Source organism: Lissotriton vulgaris, chromosome 1_1, assembly GCF_964263255.1.
Source record: "Lissotriton vulgaris chromosome 1_1, aLisVul1.2, whole genome shotgun sequence".
In the NCBI taxonomy this organism is placed as follows: domain Eukaryota; kingdom Metazoa; phylum Chordata; class Amphibia; order Caudata; family Salamandridae; genus Lissotriton; species Lissotriton vulgaris.
Window position 1 is genome coordinate 2,081,225,924 of NC_141685.1, and position 16,752 is coordinate 2,081,242,675.

General features: G+C 48.0%; 1 protein-coding gene across 6 annotated transcripts in view; it reads right to left on the reverse strand.

The window, feature by feature from the left end:
• PTPRO (protein tyrosine phosphatase receptor type O) overlaps positions 1-16,752 on the reverse strand; it is a 1,018,456-nt gene that overhangs the window by 298,100 nt on the left and 703,604 nt on the right. The gene's annotated exons all lie outside the window — the stretch shown is intronic.

The following is a 16,752-nucleotide window of genomic DNA, read 5'->3' on the forward strand; positions in this document are numbered from 1 at the left end:
AACTACACACACCAGACTCCATTCATTAGGGGTGTGAAACATCCCCTACCCCGGAGCTATGACCCTTTTTTTGTTGATTGTTTATGTTGTTTCCTTCAACAGCACCAATAACATTTGTGACTAAGCACTAAATAAATCCTTATGACATAAATCCATCATTATAGTTTATTTAAGGAAGGATATACTCATCAATCTGGCAGTAAATAATTGTTAATTTCCTTTGTTTTCTCTCCACTGAAATGTGGCGTGGAATAGGTTGACTTGTGTTCAAGGGATGTCTGGAAAAAAGCATAAGCCCCATGTCCCAGTTTTGCATTCCCAGTTTTTATTCTTAACTAGACCTTGTCTTTCTTTGGATAAAGCATTGCTTTAGATATGTAATGAGAGTAAAATGAAACTTGTTTTAATTTGGGGGACTTTTTCCCCAGCTACTACGAAAGGTAATGCACTCCCTTGAAAAAATGCTCTTGAAAAGTTCCTAATCAGTTAGGGTCCAATGAGTGCAGCGAAGTGATGTTGGTGTCCCAACGCTTTCTAACCCATTCAGGAAAACACATTTAGAGGGACATTTACTAAGATTTTGCACTGTTTGCATCACAAAAGTGACGCTAATGGGCGCAAAATCTTTTTTTCCCAATTTACTTTCCAGAGCTAAACTTGTTTAGCACTGAAAATAATGGAAATGTAATGTAAAGCAACACATTACTTTGTGCCATGGGGGCACACCAAGGGTGGTTCCCATGCAACCACCCAAGGTTTCTCACGCTAAACCCAATTTACTAAATAAAGTAGATTGGGTTCAGCGTGAGAAAACTGCGCCCTTTCCAAGTAGGTGCATGGAAGGAGAAATGCTTTCACTTCTCCTTCCTTTTCTGCCTTTGCATGCGTGCTGCACTTTACAGCACACATAGAACGTGGGAAAATGATTAAAATGAATCTGTGCATAGTATTTTGCACTGGAAGGGTTCCTTCCAGAACAAAACCTATGCTAGACTCAGAGACACCCTTGCACCATGGCGCAAGGGTGTCTCTGTGGTACAGTCACATGGCAGCTGCTTTCAGCGTCGGAGCTAGTGAGAGGGGAGGAGAGTGCCTTAGTTTAGTAAATAGGGTGCTCTCCTCCTCTCTCCTTTTCAGGTAGCATAGTGGTGCATTTGTGGCTGCTGCAGTGCACTGCATGAAGAAATACTAAATATGCCTCTTATGCTTCACGGGTATGCTAAAGGGTGTCATTCTGCCAAAAGGGAAGGGATGAGATGTTAAGAGAAGGTGAATATAATGAGAAGGGTGCTCAGAGGAAGAATACTGTTTGTCAACTTGTGAAATGAAGGATGAAAGATATCCCAGGAATACAATTGGCTGTGGCAATTTCCTGCCATATTATAATGAAGTGAACATTGATGACATATAGGTTAGGCTATTTCAGGGGATGCAACACAGGACAACTTATGGCAATAACCAATGAGTGAAGACTTGTCCTAAGCCCAGAGAAGCAAAGGGCAGTTCACTCAACCTCAACACCACACACCTCAATACCACACACAGGTACTCTTTCAGATGTGAAGGAGGAATACAGCATTTGATAAGCCAACATGCCTTGATTGCATTTGATAAGCCAACTTGCATTTGAATGTATTTGAAAAGGCAACGTGCCTCTCAAATACCTTCAAATATAACAGCAACACAGTGCAGTGATTCACCTGGCCATGTCAGTGCACACTGACAATTCCATAATAAAATTGTGTTTAGGGAAAGGCTTAGCCACACTCTAAGGGGCATATTTATGAAACACTAATGCAGTGCAGAAAGACACCTTGCTGTACTGCGTTACAGGGAAAGGGCAGGAATGAGCTGTATTTATTACAATACGGCACATTCTTTTCCTTTCCACAGTGCTGACACACAATGGACTGCCTTACGCCAACACAGGCACCCTTGCACCATGGTGCAAGGGTGCCTCCATTGCATGCAGGATTGTTTTGTTTTTGTGCAGGAAAGCGCACATTCCTGCACAAAAACCATCCCCTGAGGCATATTCCTCTATCTATGTTTACTGCAGAATGCAGCAAGCATAGACAGAGGAAGTAATTATTACGTGTATTGTTGTTTGTTTATTCCTTTGTGCATTTCTTCCCTACATGTATGTTTGTACTGCTATCTGTACAGCACTCTGATACTCTCATTGGGTCATGTTCGTGCTGTATATTAGTCTCCCTTTTGTTACGGCTGATTTATCAAACCACTCAGGGCCACACATGGCTTCATAAATTGCATTTGGGGTTTGCATCATGCATGAACCATGTCAATATGGATATCAGTACGTTTATCAATAAAAATTAAATGTGATCCTTATTAATAAAATCACCTGTCTTGACTTCACATCTACCTCAACAAGCAAGTCTGTAGTCAGCCTGGCCCTGCAACCTAGGCCGGAGTCCCTGATTGGTGGGTCACAGTTGAGAGGGTGCATGGCTGGCGGGCAAACACATGGGACGGAAATTCTTGATCGATCTCACAGACAGGGGCAGTGACATCACAATGGTCAGGGGGAAAATGCCCCCAATAAAGCACACATAGCCAAGGGGGTACACACACTTCAAAAACACCATACAGTCAGATTGCACAAGAGTTGGGAACACATAGCAAATCAGGACCTAGTACACGTAGTGATCATGTGTTCCCCAAGCCAGACAGCTGGACACATTAACCACTGACAACACTGTGTCCACACAAGGTTGAGACCCGTCTGTAGTAACCACTTGACCATTAATTTATAACTCTAAAGATGAAGGGAACCAAATCAAATCAAATCAGGTGTTTGTTAAGCGCAACTACTCACCAGTGAGGGTCTCAAGGCACTGGGGGCATGTGGGGGGGGGGGGGGGGGGTCACAGGTTCCAGTCCATCAAGGAAGGGGTCTGTCGAAGAGCCAGGTTTTGAGGTTTCTTGCGAAGATGAGGAGCAATGTTATCTGTCTGAGGTGGAGCGGAAGGCTGTTCCAGGCTCTGGCCACGCGGAAGGAGAAGGAGCGGCCTCCCGATCTCGTCTTTCTGGTGCCGGGGACCAGGGCGTAGGAGAGCTGGGCTGATCGTAGGGTCCTTTGGGGTACGTGGAATTTGAACCGGCTGTTCAGGTATGTGGTCAGGTGTTGTGGAGGGCCTTGTGAGCCTGGGTTAGCAAATTGAAGGTGATTCTAGCTTCAATGGGGAGCCAGTGGAGTGTGCGCAGGTGCTGGGAGATGTGGCAGTGTCTTGCAGGCTGAGGACAGTCTTGCGGCGCCGTTTTGGATGTTCTGTAGCTTGCGGGTGAGGTTTTGGTTTATTCTAGCATAGAGTGCGTTGCCGTAGTCGAGCCTGTGGGTGACCAGTGCATGAGTGACGGTCTTTCTGTGTTCAAGGGGGATCCATTTGAAGGTCTTACATAGGAGGCGGAGGGTGTGGAAGCAGGAGGACAAGACAGAGTTGATCTGGCGGTCCATTTGAAGCTCTGAGTCCAGGATGATTCCCAGGTTGCGTCCGTGGTCTGTGGGGGTGGGCGGGCTTTCGAGGGCGGGGGGCCTTCAGGTGTTGTTCCAGGTGTCTGGGTTTGGGCCCATGATGAGTACTTCCATTTTGTTGGTGTTTAGTTGTAGGCAGCTGTTTTTCATTCATTTGGCGACGGCTTAGTGTCTGGCGGTGTTGGGTTCGTTGGACATGGAGAGGATGAGTTGGGTGTCGTCTGCGTATGACACAATGGTGAGTTCGTAGGTTCTGACGATGGGGGTGAGCGGAGCTATGTAGAAGTTGAAGAGCATAGGGCTGAGGGAGGTCCCTTGGGGGACTCCGCAGCTGGTAGGTGTAGGGTCCGAGAGGAAAGGGCTGAGGTTCCGTGACAATTGTAAGTGGTGATTTCGACTCGCACGAATATGGTCGAGTCTGGTTTCTATGAACCGCAAATGACGAGTTTAGTAAGTGTGCGCAGTTTCGCTGTGCTAACTAACTCCGTTCGTTTGTTACGTGGGTTTTTCATCTGTACCCACGGGTTCCATCTTAGATACGGCATCCATTTTGTCTCTTGCCCTCAAGTAGCCAGCGAACGGACACTGTCCGCTTCGCGACCCTGGGACTCCCAAGATATTTGCGGAAGACACATGTTCTTTGTAAGTGTCTTTATGACGAGGGGGATGCTACTGTAAGGCAGATGGCGCCGCTCGAGGCTCATCTTGCCGCACGGGCTTATTGTCTCAGCCGTGCATCTCATTAGGCACGTCCCTTTGATGCCTGTACCTCGTGTTTCCCGTTACCTCCCTTTTTACACCCTTTCCAATCTCCCCACTGTCTCCGTCTTCCTCTGCACCTGCCTTCATTCCTATTTCGATCTACTTTACTGCCGATTGGAATTTGCTAATGGTGGGAATATGGTTTTTACAGTTGGGAACCGCCAAATGTTTCCGCACTCATGTTCCGGACCTCATGTGTTTTAAAGTGACCAAAGCGACCCCTCTGAGGGTTAATTGTGGGAACCGGGTTATAAACTTTTGTGTTCAATGTTACCCTATGGGTAAAAACTGTATAAAAGGAGCGATCCACAGAACCAATTTGAAGCAGTCTCCCCAAGTTGCACGCTGTGTACTTGTCGTGATCTCTGTGTTCCCTGCAGCAAATAAACCTTGAATCTTTGACGTCAGAGGAAGTGTCCCGTGTCTCTGTGACTTGTACGCCGGAGCAGGTTACCCACGAAGGTTTTAGGTGTTGTGCCCTGGCACCGCTGGGTCCAAAAGAACCCAGTCCTTCGGTTGGCGCCCAACGTGGGGCTGCATCAGTGGTACCGGTCCAAGCCCGACGATCGTGAGGAACTTCGTGTGAAATCTCCGAGGGAAGGTGCACCCCGCTTCATCGATCCTGTTGTCGAAATAAGTGGCCCGAAGACTTTTCCCGCGAAGATTCCCGCCTCCGGACGGCTGCGACGGACTGCTGCCCTGACTGTAGACCTGTTTTGGCGCCTGGCGTAGACCTTGGTATAGCGAGACGATTGACGGGCCTTCCTGGTGACGCCATTGATCTTTGAGTTAAGTATTTGTGGGTCGCTCCCAGAGTTCTTGGTTGTTGACACTCTAGCGAGTGTTTTTGTTGTTAACGCTGTGTGAGTGTTTTTGTCGGTGACACTTTGCTAGCGTACTTTGTTGTGTTGTTTGACGACTGCAGCCGCCAAAAACCGAGGGTTTTGTTCTTTGCTGGGACTTGGTAAATCCCGTAACCCTTGAAGTTTGTGAAACTCGGCTAGTGTGCAAGATGCCTGGTCGTAGTACTTTGTTTAGTTGTTTCAGACCTTGTGGTGCGGATTCCCTGCTGGAGGACTCGTGTCCGATACCTCCGGTTGGAACTCCTACTTATGACTTATATAGTAAACATGGGCTAGGCCCGATTACCTTTAACGATTATTGGATTAAATATACAAAGAAAGACGGCGACCTTCGTTGGCCACCTCACGGTAGCTTCGAGGCGTCGATCTTAGATAATCTAGAAATAAAGTTGTTCGAACGTAAATCAAGGCCGGCCATGTTTGATGCCTTTCGGTTGTGGCGCAAAGAAGCCCGACAGAAAGAAATCAGACAAAATAAACGTAGTCAGCGAGATAATGTTGCTACCATAGTGAAGAAAGCTGAGCAGTTCCAGCGTGATAAGGAGGATAAGGATAAGGAAGTGTTTGAGAGACTACAGCGTATGACCATAGATAAATGTTATCCTGCTTTACCTACGGAGTCGGATAAGAAGGAAGAGGCAGTTGAGGATCCCTTAATGTCCTATCTAATGAAGTCGCCACCTCCGTACGTTCAGGGTACCGCAGCTCCTGTGGTCCCTGCCGTACCTGTTCTTCCACCTATTGTTCCTCCGCCTGTTCCTCAACCTGCACCCGTTCTTCCGACTGTTCCTGCTCCTTTGTCTGTTTCTATTCCTATTGCTCCTCCGCTTCCACATACTCCTGCTCCCGCTACTGCTCCTGTTTTGTTAACCCCTGTTGCTGCTACTGTTTCTACTCCTTCTCTTGTTAGTCCTGTGTCTTATCTTTCTCCCTCTACTCGTAGTCGTAATTCTCCTATTGCAGCTAGTTTCTTTCAGTCGCTCGGACCTGTTCATGGGTCTGCTAGCTCCGATGGTCCTCAGAGACGTAGCCAGCTTCCTGGAAACAGAGAACGTGTTGCACTATATAATATGGCGATGGGTTGGATGGTAAACCCCCTTAGAAATCCACCCCGTGTTGTTCTCGAAACGTTTAATCAATTCAACATACCGACCCAAAGGTATGTGTTTGATGAGATGTGCAAGTTTCTACATGACCAGATAGCGGCCGATGCGCCTGACGAGGTGCTGACCGCCCTGTCTGACCTTCGGCTTCAGTTCGCAACTGGGCTGATAGTGGATACTAATGTCCGACGCGCTATTGAGCGGTTGCTATCTCTTCGTCCCGCTCCTATTCCTCATGCACTGTTTGTTGAGGATATTGAAAAACAAGACGAGTCTGGCCAATATCCTATGCGTGAAGTTCCGCCGGTTTGGATACCAGCTGATGCTAATGCTAATCCTCCGGTATTGGCGCACTTTGAGCGAGTGTGGATACACCTCCCATGGAAACGATCGGAAGTGCTTCAGGTGAAACAATCTTTGCCCGATCCTCGTAAAAATCCTACAGGGTATTATAAAGAATTATCGCAGCTCGTAGATGCTACGGTGATGAATCTTGCCGATATCGACATGTTGTTTGGCAACGTCGTACCGCAGCCGGTATGGGCTAAGATTCGTCACCAAGATCACGCAAATGAATTAGGTGGTGATTGGGCTGCCATTACAGCGGCAGATGCTGGACAAGTGGCTGCTACTAAACCCGATCAATTGATTACTGCTCTCCCTCAAAGAATAATAACGCTTATGAAAACGCTTATGCCAGCTATGAGAGTAAATTGGGACAAACTGTCCGCTTGCAAACAAAAGAAAGATGAGAGTGTTTCCGACTTCTTTACGAGGTTTGAGGAAGCATTCATTGACCATAGTGGACAGGATATGGGTACCGAGGGTGGACAGAGGTTGTTTGTGGATAAATTTGTGTCGAATTTGTTGCCCGATTTGAGCAATAAATTGAAGAATTCAGAGAGTGCATGGGCCGTTTCTACCTCGGCTCAGATATTGGCTACGGCACAATATTACGAAAATAGGGAGAAAGAAGAGAATGACCGTGCTGACAAAAAGACAAAAGAGCTGAAAACTAAAGTGTTGCTGCAACAAGCGTATCCGCCGCGTTCCAATCAGAATGCGCCTCAACAGAATAGGTCGCAGTCGCAATCGAATAGATCACAGTCGCGTAATGATTCCTCCTTCCAAAGATCCTCGTTAGGGTATAATCAATGTGCTTATTGTAGACAAGAGGGACACATCAAATTCAATTGTCCTGCTCTAAATGAACGTAATAGTGGTAATTCGTCTAAAGGAGGCCGTGGTGGTTCACAGCAGGCATCACGTGGTAGAGGTCGTGGTGCTCAAAATGATCGCTCAGACAATTCATCTAATTCTAATAATTGTTTCGATCAACGTGGATCGTCGCAAGGACGATCTGCGCAGTACAATGTAGACGATTATTACGTCGATCAGGGAACTGACGACAGTAATTACTAGGACAGCCAAAGACAAGGAGAGGGAGTGGTATCAGTTCCGGTTGATCAGAGAGGGCCTTACGTCGCAGTTGCTACATCGGGCGTCGTTGAGCCTTTTCTGTTGGACACTGGTGCAGCGAAAAGTTCTATCATGCATTCGAAACTCCCTGGCGCACCTTTGTCTGGCTTAACAAATGTTTCCGTTGGATTCTCTGGCGCCCCCGTTAGCAATCCAGTCTCTCGCCCTTTGCCCCTTCAAATTGGGCCACGTGAGCTCCAAGCTCCGTTGATTTTAACCACGGGTTGTGGTGAAAATCTATTGGGTTTGGATTTGCTTAAACGTTTGTATGCAACATTGTATTGTTCTCCTGCGGGTGTAAAGCTTACGTTAGGAGAGAGGGTTGTCTCTCCTAAGTATTTGTCTCTCGATAGGCTTCCACCGGAATTGAGTTCTCTTCCTGCGTCTTTGTGGGCGACGGGTCCAAATGATGTGGGCCTACTTGATATCTCTCCCTATGTTGTTCAGTTGAAATAGAATGTGCGATTGCCACGTATTCCCCAATATCGTATCTCCCTTGATGGTGAACGAGCACTGTTAGCGATCATTTATGACTTGATCGAGAAAGATGTTATTGAAGAGACGCGGGGAAACGTGTGCAATAGCCCTGTACTGCCCATTCTTAAACGTACAGATCCTACCAAACCGCCTGTTTATCGTTTTGTTATCGATTTACGGGAGGTAAATAAAATTGTGGTTCCTCAATTTCCTGTTGTGCCCGACATCACGGCGCTACTGACTCTGATTCCAGCTACTGCATCATGGTTTTCGGTGATTGATTTGAAAAATGCGTTTTTTAGCATCCCGATTGCCGAAGAGAGCAGGGACCTTTTCGGTTTCTCTCTCGGTGGGCGTAGCTTCCGGTTCAAACGCGCTCCTCAGGGCTACTGTGAAAGTCCATCTATTTACAGCCAAGCCTTGAAGGGTCAACTGGATGCGTTTCGGTTGCCGGTTGGTGCGGCCTTAATCCAATACGTCGATGACTTGTTGGTGGCTGCTGATACTAAGGACATTTGCAAGCTTGCTACAGTGTCGTTGCTGCAACATCTCTGTGAGCTAAATCACAAGGTGTCACCTTCTAAACTCCAATATTGTTGTCAAGAAGTAACCTATCTAGGTCACTTATTGTCAAAGGAGGGAAGGAGATTGACCCCAGAAAGAATTGCAGCGATTGCGCGAATGGCTGTGCCACGAACCCAAAGAGATGTGCGTGCCTTTCTAGGTATCACATCGTACTGCAGGCAGTGGATTCCTAATTTTTCATTGCTAGCGAAACCATTGGTGGCTCTTACGTGCAAGGATGTTCCAACTCCTTTACCATGGACGGAAGAATGTCAGAAAAGTTTTTCTGAATTACGTGATTCATTGTGTTCGGCTCCTGTGTTAGGTACCCCTGACTACAGTAAGCCGTTTACACTATATGTTCACGAGAGGGAAGGTTGTGCTTTGAGTGTCTTAACGCAACCTTTCGGTGGTAAGCAACGTCCATGTGCATATTTTTCCTCGACCTTGGACCCAGTAGCTAGAGCATTGCCGAGTTGTTTGAGAGCAACTGCGGCAGCTGCGGTCTCCATCCGACAATCAGCAGGATTGGTCATGGATAATATGCTTACGGTGATGGTTCCGCATGCAGTCGATACTTTATTGAATCGTACGAAAACTCAGCACTTAACGAGTGCGAGGTTGTCTGGGTACGAATTGACGCTCTTGGCAAGCCATATTCAGATAAAACGTTGTAATGTCCTAAATCCGGCAACTTTGTTACCAATTAACACAGAGTCAGATGAAGTAGCAGAACATGACTGCTACTTGAGGACTGAAGAGGAAACAAAAGGTCGAGTGGACCTTAAAAACACCCCATTGGAAGATCCGGATGGCACTCTGTATGTGGATGGGTCATGTTTCAAGTTACCGAATGGTGATGTGACTACTGCTTATGCTGTTGTAACATTGAACACTGTTGTTGAAACTGCAACATTGAATCAGAATTCTGCCCAAGCTGCGGAGCTGATTGCTCTTACTAGAGCATGCGTGTTAGCGAAAGGGAAACGTGTGAATGTGTACACTGATAGTCAATATGCGTTCGGTGTAGCGCATAGCTTTGGACGATTGTGGCGAGAGCGTGGTTTCTTGACGTCGCACGGTACGAAGATACAGCATGGCCAGCTTGTGAACGATCTTTTGGATGCATTGACTTTGCCTAAACAAGTTGCGATTGTTAAATGTAGTGCACATCGTAAAGTGACGGATGATGTTGGTCGTGGTAACGCGTTTGCAGATGAGATTGCTAAGGAGACTGCCCGGAACCTTGGCACTCGAATGTATGTGACGAGTTCGGTCAGGTGGCCTACAGAATCAAGTATGTGTGAGGATACCGTTGAGAGCGTGAAAGCAATTCAGAATGAGGCCACCGACACTGAAAAGATGAAGTGGAAAGAGAGTACGGGAAAGTTAGATGTGAGTGGTTGCTGGATTGATTTGTCGGATCAGAAAAGATGGATGTTGCCTGACGCGTATGTACTGGCCGTTGTGACAATGGCACATGGGTTGGCACATATTAGCGCGAAAGGTATTTGTAAGTTGTTGTCGCCTGTGTGGAAGAATGATGGAATTACGAAATGTGCTGAACGGTTGGTGAAGAATTGTATGGTGTGCATAATGTACAATCCTGGCAAAGGAACCCCAACTCCCCCTGGCAGTTTTGCTCCTCCTTCGTATCCCTTTGAGGTGATTCAATTGGACTTCATCCATATGGAGCGATGCAATAACCTGAAATACGTTTTAGTTGTGGTTTGCGCATTCTCCCGATGGATCGAGGCCTATCCTCTCAGAGACAATACTGCTTTGTCTACTGCGAAAATACTACTGAAGGAATACTTTCCTCGGTATGGAATGCCTAGAGTCGTGTGGTCAGATAATGGAAGTGAGTTTGTGGGAAGTGTGATGAAGAGTGTGTGTAAGGGCCTTGGAATTAATCAAAAATTCCACAGCGCCAATCATCCCCAGTCAGCTGGATTGGTAGAAGGGTACAACGGCACCCTTAAACTGAAGCTAGCGAAGATTCAGGCTACGACTGGTCTTTCGTGGCCTGACGCTTTGCCTCTAGCATTACTGTCAACTAGGGCGACTGTACACTCCCGAATAGGGCTTAGTCCCTACGAAATAGTGTTCGGCCGTCCTGCGAATGTGTGGGGGGTTCCTAGGCCAGGGATATTTTCTGATCTTGAGTATCCAATGCTGATTGACTACTTACATGACTTGACTGCTAAACTGAGGTTAATTCACCAACAGGTTTACGACGCATTGCCGACGCAGACGGAGGGTCCAGGCCACCAGCTCCAGCCCGGAGACTGGGTGGTTACACGCAACTTTTCACGAAAGAACAATCTGGACCCCCGGTTTACCGGACCTTACCAGGTGCTCCTGGCCACGAGGACTGCCGTTCGTCTTGAGGGGCGGAAAAATTGGGTACATGCTACCCATTGTAAGCGAGTCCCTATTCCTTTGCCGGCAGACCCGTGGGTAAGGAAAGGCATTGCATCATCAGAGACAGAAACATTGCCGGCGTTCGTGCCTTTCAGCGACGCACAGCTTGTTGGAGAATCCTCAGCGCAGCAGACAGCCACTGTTGAACATTTGTCAGCAAAAGACTCGAGACCAGATCAATCAACTGATCAGCAGGACGCTGTCTCTTCAACAGATCCTTTGTTCGACGAACAGACACGTCCCGGGAAACATCGATATTCTTTGCGATCTCACACTAAGGACAAATAAAATTTTCTTGCTTTGCTGAAATCGAAAACTGCATTATCCCCGTTTCCCGTGATCAGTTTTGAACGTTCATATCACTGTAATTTTTGTACATATATTGAGCTTCCTCCTTGTACCCTTTTTTTCATTTTACAGCAGAGAGACTTTTGTGCTTGAATATACGTATTGTGTATTGAAGGCCGTAGGGCCGCGCGCGTACTTCCTTCTGGACAGCAGGTCTTGACGCTAGGTTAAAGGCCGTCGGTTCCTAGGAACTCCTAGGGATTGACTATTGCTGCACAGAACGGAGTGCGTCAAGAAACGTTGCGGACGGTCGTAGGGAATGGCATTCTCGAAGCTGAATGATTTGGAAGGAGCTCAAGACTATAGATTCAAGCTGCAGCAACTCAGTCGTACTAAATGCTTCATATTTCAATTGTTTATGTTGTTTTTGACTGCTTCTGCATTATTGGCGGGTGGGGTGTATTACACTATGTCCTACTTCTTACCAGCTACACCTACTCCTACTCCTTACCCTAATCTTACCACTACTGCTTCTCCCCATTCTTTTCATATGTTACCGGAACACGAGCAGGCTAGACGTGTAGAATTCCGCAATAATTCCTTTATTCAGCTCCTTCATCAGCATCAGTTAGTGGTTAACACTACTAATTGTTGGGTGTGTGGGTTGATGCCACATACTACAGATAAGGGAATTCCATATCTGGTGTTACCGTATAGTTCCCAAGGGTCAGCTCGAGCATTCCAAACAATGTTTCGAAGCGCACTGGGTTTCCACCCCATTCGAGAACCACATTTCCCCTACTCTGGCCCTACCTCGTATCAGAAGCCTTTATCGATAGCAATAGAGGATATGGAGAGTGAGATCCATGACTATTCGCTTATCCCTGAGGAAGAGGTACAAGCCTATAAGGTCCTAAGTAGAGGTGAATATAGTGTGTTCACTAGTGAAAAGCAGCTTAAAAGCTCGCCTCCAATATGGGTCGTACCCCACACTGGTAATTTTTGTATCATGGGTCGTGGCCGAAGATCGCAAGCCCGACTTGGAGCAAGTGGTTGCATCGAAAATTACATTTTGCCGATGTTCTCATCCCCTGTGTTTCTGGCTGCCAAGGGTACCTACTTTATCTGTTATGATCGTGCATACACATGGTTGCCCGCAGACTTCATGGGCACATGTTTTATTGCAAATCTGTTGCCTCCGACGTTCACTGTAGATGCCGATTATCATAAGACTAGAGTTGTGCGAGGCGTAATTAGCGAAGAGGACACTGCCGGTCAAGAGGCAGGAGACTTTTTCAAGGGTTTCCTCCCGTTTTGGGGACCTATGGTTAATAGTAGGAACCTGAGACAGTTGACTCGAGTGGTAGAATCGACAGCTAATATTACTGCCAGTGCCCTTGGTAATATCACCACAGAACTTCAGGCGGAGAGGCTTATGACGTTACAAAACCGAATGGTTTTAGATGTCATCCTAGCAGATCGCGGTGGGGTATGTAAGGTGATCCATTCGAGCTGCTGCATTTTCATCCCAGATAATGCTCCTACTGTCTATCAAGCCATCTCGAGGTTGCATAAGATCTCCGAATCCATACACGTGGATATAGGGGATTGGACGCTACTTGGATGGTTTTGGGGCCTGATGTCGACTTGGGGTTGGAAAATTCTGACGATCATTGGAGTTGTGGTAGTGTTCCTGTTCACGTGTTGCCTTTGTGTGCAGTGTGGTCCTGCCTTATGTGGCCTCTGTGCTACAACGTGTATGAGACAACCATCTGTTACCAAGGGGACTCGATTGGACAGAGCTATGCTACAACAACATCTCGAGGGTCTGATGAATATCGAATATGATTCCGACTAGTGCTTGCCTACATGAGGGCAAAAGGAGCGTCTGAGGTTCCGTGACAATTGTAAGTGGTGCTTTCGACTCGCACGAATATGGTCGAGTCTGGTTTCTATGAACCGCAAATGACGAGTTTAGTAAGTGTGCGCAGTTTCGCTGTGCTAACTAACTCCGTTCGTTTGTTACGTGGGTTTTTCATCTGTACCCACGGGTTCCATCTTAGATACGGCATCCATTTTGTCTCTTGCCCTCAAGTAGCCAGCGAACGGACACTGTCCGCTTCGCGACCCTGGGACTCCCAAGATATTTGCGGAAGACACATGTTCTTTGTAAGTGTCTTTATGACGAGGGGGATGCTACTGTAAGGCAGATGGCGCCGCTCGAGGCTCATCTTGCCGCACGGGCTTATTGTCTCAGCCGTGCATCTCATTAGGCACGTCCCTTTGATGCCTGTACCTCGTGTTTCCCGTTACCTCCCTTTTTACACCCTTTCCAATCTCCCCACTGTCTCCGTCTTCCTCTGCACCTGCCTTCATTCCTATTTCGATCTACTTTACTGCCGATTGGAATTTGCTAATGGTGGGAATATGGTTTTTACAGTTGGGAACCGCCAAATGTTTCCGCACTCATGTTCCGGACCTCATGTGTTTTAAAGTGACCAAAGCGACCCCTCTGAGGGTTAATTGTGGGAACCGGGTTATAAACTTTTGTGTTCAATGTTACCCTATGGGTAAAAACTGTATAAAAGGAGCGATCCACAGAACCAATTTGAAGCAGTCTCCCCAAGTTGCACGCTGTGTACTTGTCGTGATCTCTGTGTTCCCTGCAGCAAATAAACCTTGAATCTTTGACGTCAGAGGAAGTGTCCCGTGTCTCTGTGACTTGTACGCCGGAGCAGGTTACCCACGAAGGTTTTAGGTGTTGTGCCCTGGCACCGCTGGGTCCAAAAGAACCCAGTCCTTCAGGGCGAGTCTGACCCTCTGCATTCTGCCGGGTAGGAAGGAGCAGATCCAGTCGAGGGCCTTGTCTTGGATCTCTGCGTCGTGGACTCTGCGTATTAGGGTGCAGTGAGAGACTGTGTTGAACGCCGCTGAGAGGTCGAGGAGGATGAGAGCTGCTTTTTCTCCTTTGTCCAGTAAGGTACAGATGTCGTCTGTTGCGGCGAGGAGGGCGGTTTCCGTACTGTGGTTTTGTCTGAAGCCGGATTGGGAGGAGTTGAGGATATTGTGCTCTTTAATGAATGTGGCGAGTTGACTTTCACTGGGAATGGGAGCAGGGAGATGGGTCTGTAGTTTTTGAGGTCGGTGGGGTTTGACGAGGGTTTCTTCAGGAGGGGGTTGATCTCAGCATGTGTCCAGTTGTCGATCGCTGGCTTCAGGGTGTCGGAGGTGGTTGGTGAGGGTTCCGTGTGTTGGTTGTCTCCGGCGAAGTTGTCATATATGCCCTTGATTTTGTGGTGGAAAAAGGTGCTGAGTTTGTGAGGGTGGGATGTCAGTGGACTTTCTGGTGGGTTGGGCGAATTCCTAGTTAATGTTGAAGAGTTCTTTGCTGTTGTGTGCATGAGTGGAGATTCTGTCTCCAATCGCTTTTTTCCTCGTTTTTTTTATGAGTTGGTGGTGGGCGTTGGTGGTGGCTCTGAAGTTGTTGTGGGCTTCTGTGGATTTGGTGTTCCTCCAGGCCTTTTCGAGGCGGTGGCAAGTGCGTCTGTTCTCTCGAAGTTCAGTGGCGAACCATCTAGCTTTCTTGGCGTGGGTGTTGTTGCTTTTCTTGAGGGGGCTATTGTGTTGGCCATGTCGTTTTCCGCGATGGATGGGGAGGAGTTGCTGAGTGATGAGGTTAGCTCGTCATCGGTGATTCTGGTCCAGATTCTTTGTGGGAGCAGGTGCTGGTGTCTGTGGATGGTGGGTGTTCTGAAGGTGAAGTGGACGCATCGATGGTTAGTCCATGGGAGTTCGGTGGTGTGGCTGAAGGTGATGGAGTTTCCTGTTGTGAAGAGGGGGTCTAGGGTGTGTCCTGCTGAGTGCGTGGGTTCGGTCACGATCTGGCAGAGTCCAATGTTGTGACGGTTGTCCAGGTGGGAGGCAGTGCTGGGGTCCAGTTTGTTGTCGAGGTTGAAGTTGAGGTCTCCCAGTAGGGTGTAGTTGGTGGACGCAATGGCATGCAGGGAGATGATGTCTGTGATGGAGTTGGTGAAAAGTCTGCGAGGTCCAGGGGGTGGGGATGAGGGTTCCTCGGAGGGTGGAGGAGGTAGGGCTGGCCAGTATCTTGAAGTGAAGGTGTTCCATCAGATCTGTGGGCTCGTTGGGGAGTGTGCTCAGGTGGAGGGTGGATTTGTGGACGATGGCGATTCCTCCTCCCGGGCGGGTGGGTCAGTCCTTCCCGGAGATCTTGTATCCTTGGAGAATGGCAATGGCGATGTCTGGTCCGGAGGTGGTGTTGGTCCAGGTTTCAGAAAAGAATGCTACGTCAGGATTAGTGCTGTCGAGGAGGTCCCAGGTTTCGGTTGCGTGTTTGTGGAAGGATCAGACGTTGAGGAGGATGCATTGCAGGGTCTTTGATTCAGTTGTGTTCTTGCTTGCGGATTGTACTGCGTCAGTGGTCTTGGCGGTGCTGCATGTGTGCCGGCAGCGGTGACAGCTGAAGTGTCCGTGGGTGTCGGCTGGTGATGCTAGCTTGCAGTTGTTGTCGCGGAGTGGGTTGAGAGGGTGGAGTGCCGCTGGGTCGTAGTGTTGGCGGTTCAGAGATCCAGGGTTCCTGGCGCTGGTCTCAGTTGGATCGCTGTCGGACGCAGACGGGCGTGCCTTTGGCCCCAGCAGGTGCCATTAAGTGGGGGTCGGGGAGGGCTGGACAGTTGGGAGGCGGGAGCGGGGAGGGGAGCTGGATTGGGCTGGTCGCACCTGTCGTGCTGGGGGAAGGGGCCACTGTGGCAGCAGCGGCGGCGAAAAACTGGCTGAAAAAGGCAAAAAGAGAGAAAAGTGCAAAAAAGGCAGAAACAGTGCAAGAAAAAGTGGAGGAAAGACACACAGGACACAGGAGAGTGAAAGGGGAGATTGAGATGTGGGTAAAAAAGGAATGATAAACAGGAAAGACACAGAAGGAGAATGAAAGGGGAGCTTGAAATGGTGGGAAAACGACAGAAAAAGTGCAAGAAAGAGTGGAGGAAAGACACAGAGGACACAGAAGAGTGAAATAGGGAGATTGAGATGAGGGTTAAAAACAAGAGAAAAACGGAGGAAAGTCACAGAAGGAGAGTGAAGGGGAGCTTGAAATTAGTGGAAAATTACAGAAAATAGAGGAAAAACCAAGAAGGAGAGTGAGGAGGGAGATAGAAGTGAGGGAAAAAATGAGTGAAAAAGGAGAGAAAAGCAGAGCAAGAGAATGGAGACAGAGGTCCACTGGACCACCAGGGATGAGGAGCAGGTGAAACCTGCGGGTGGAGGAGGACCTTGAACACCA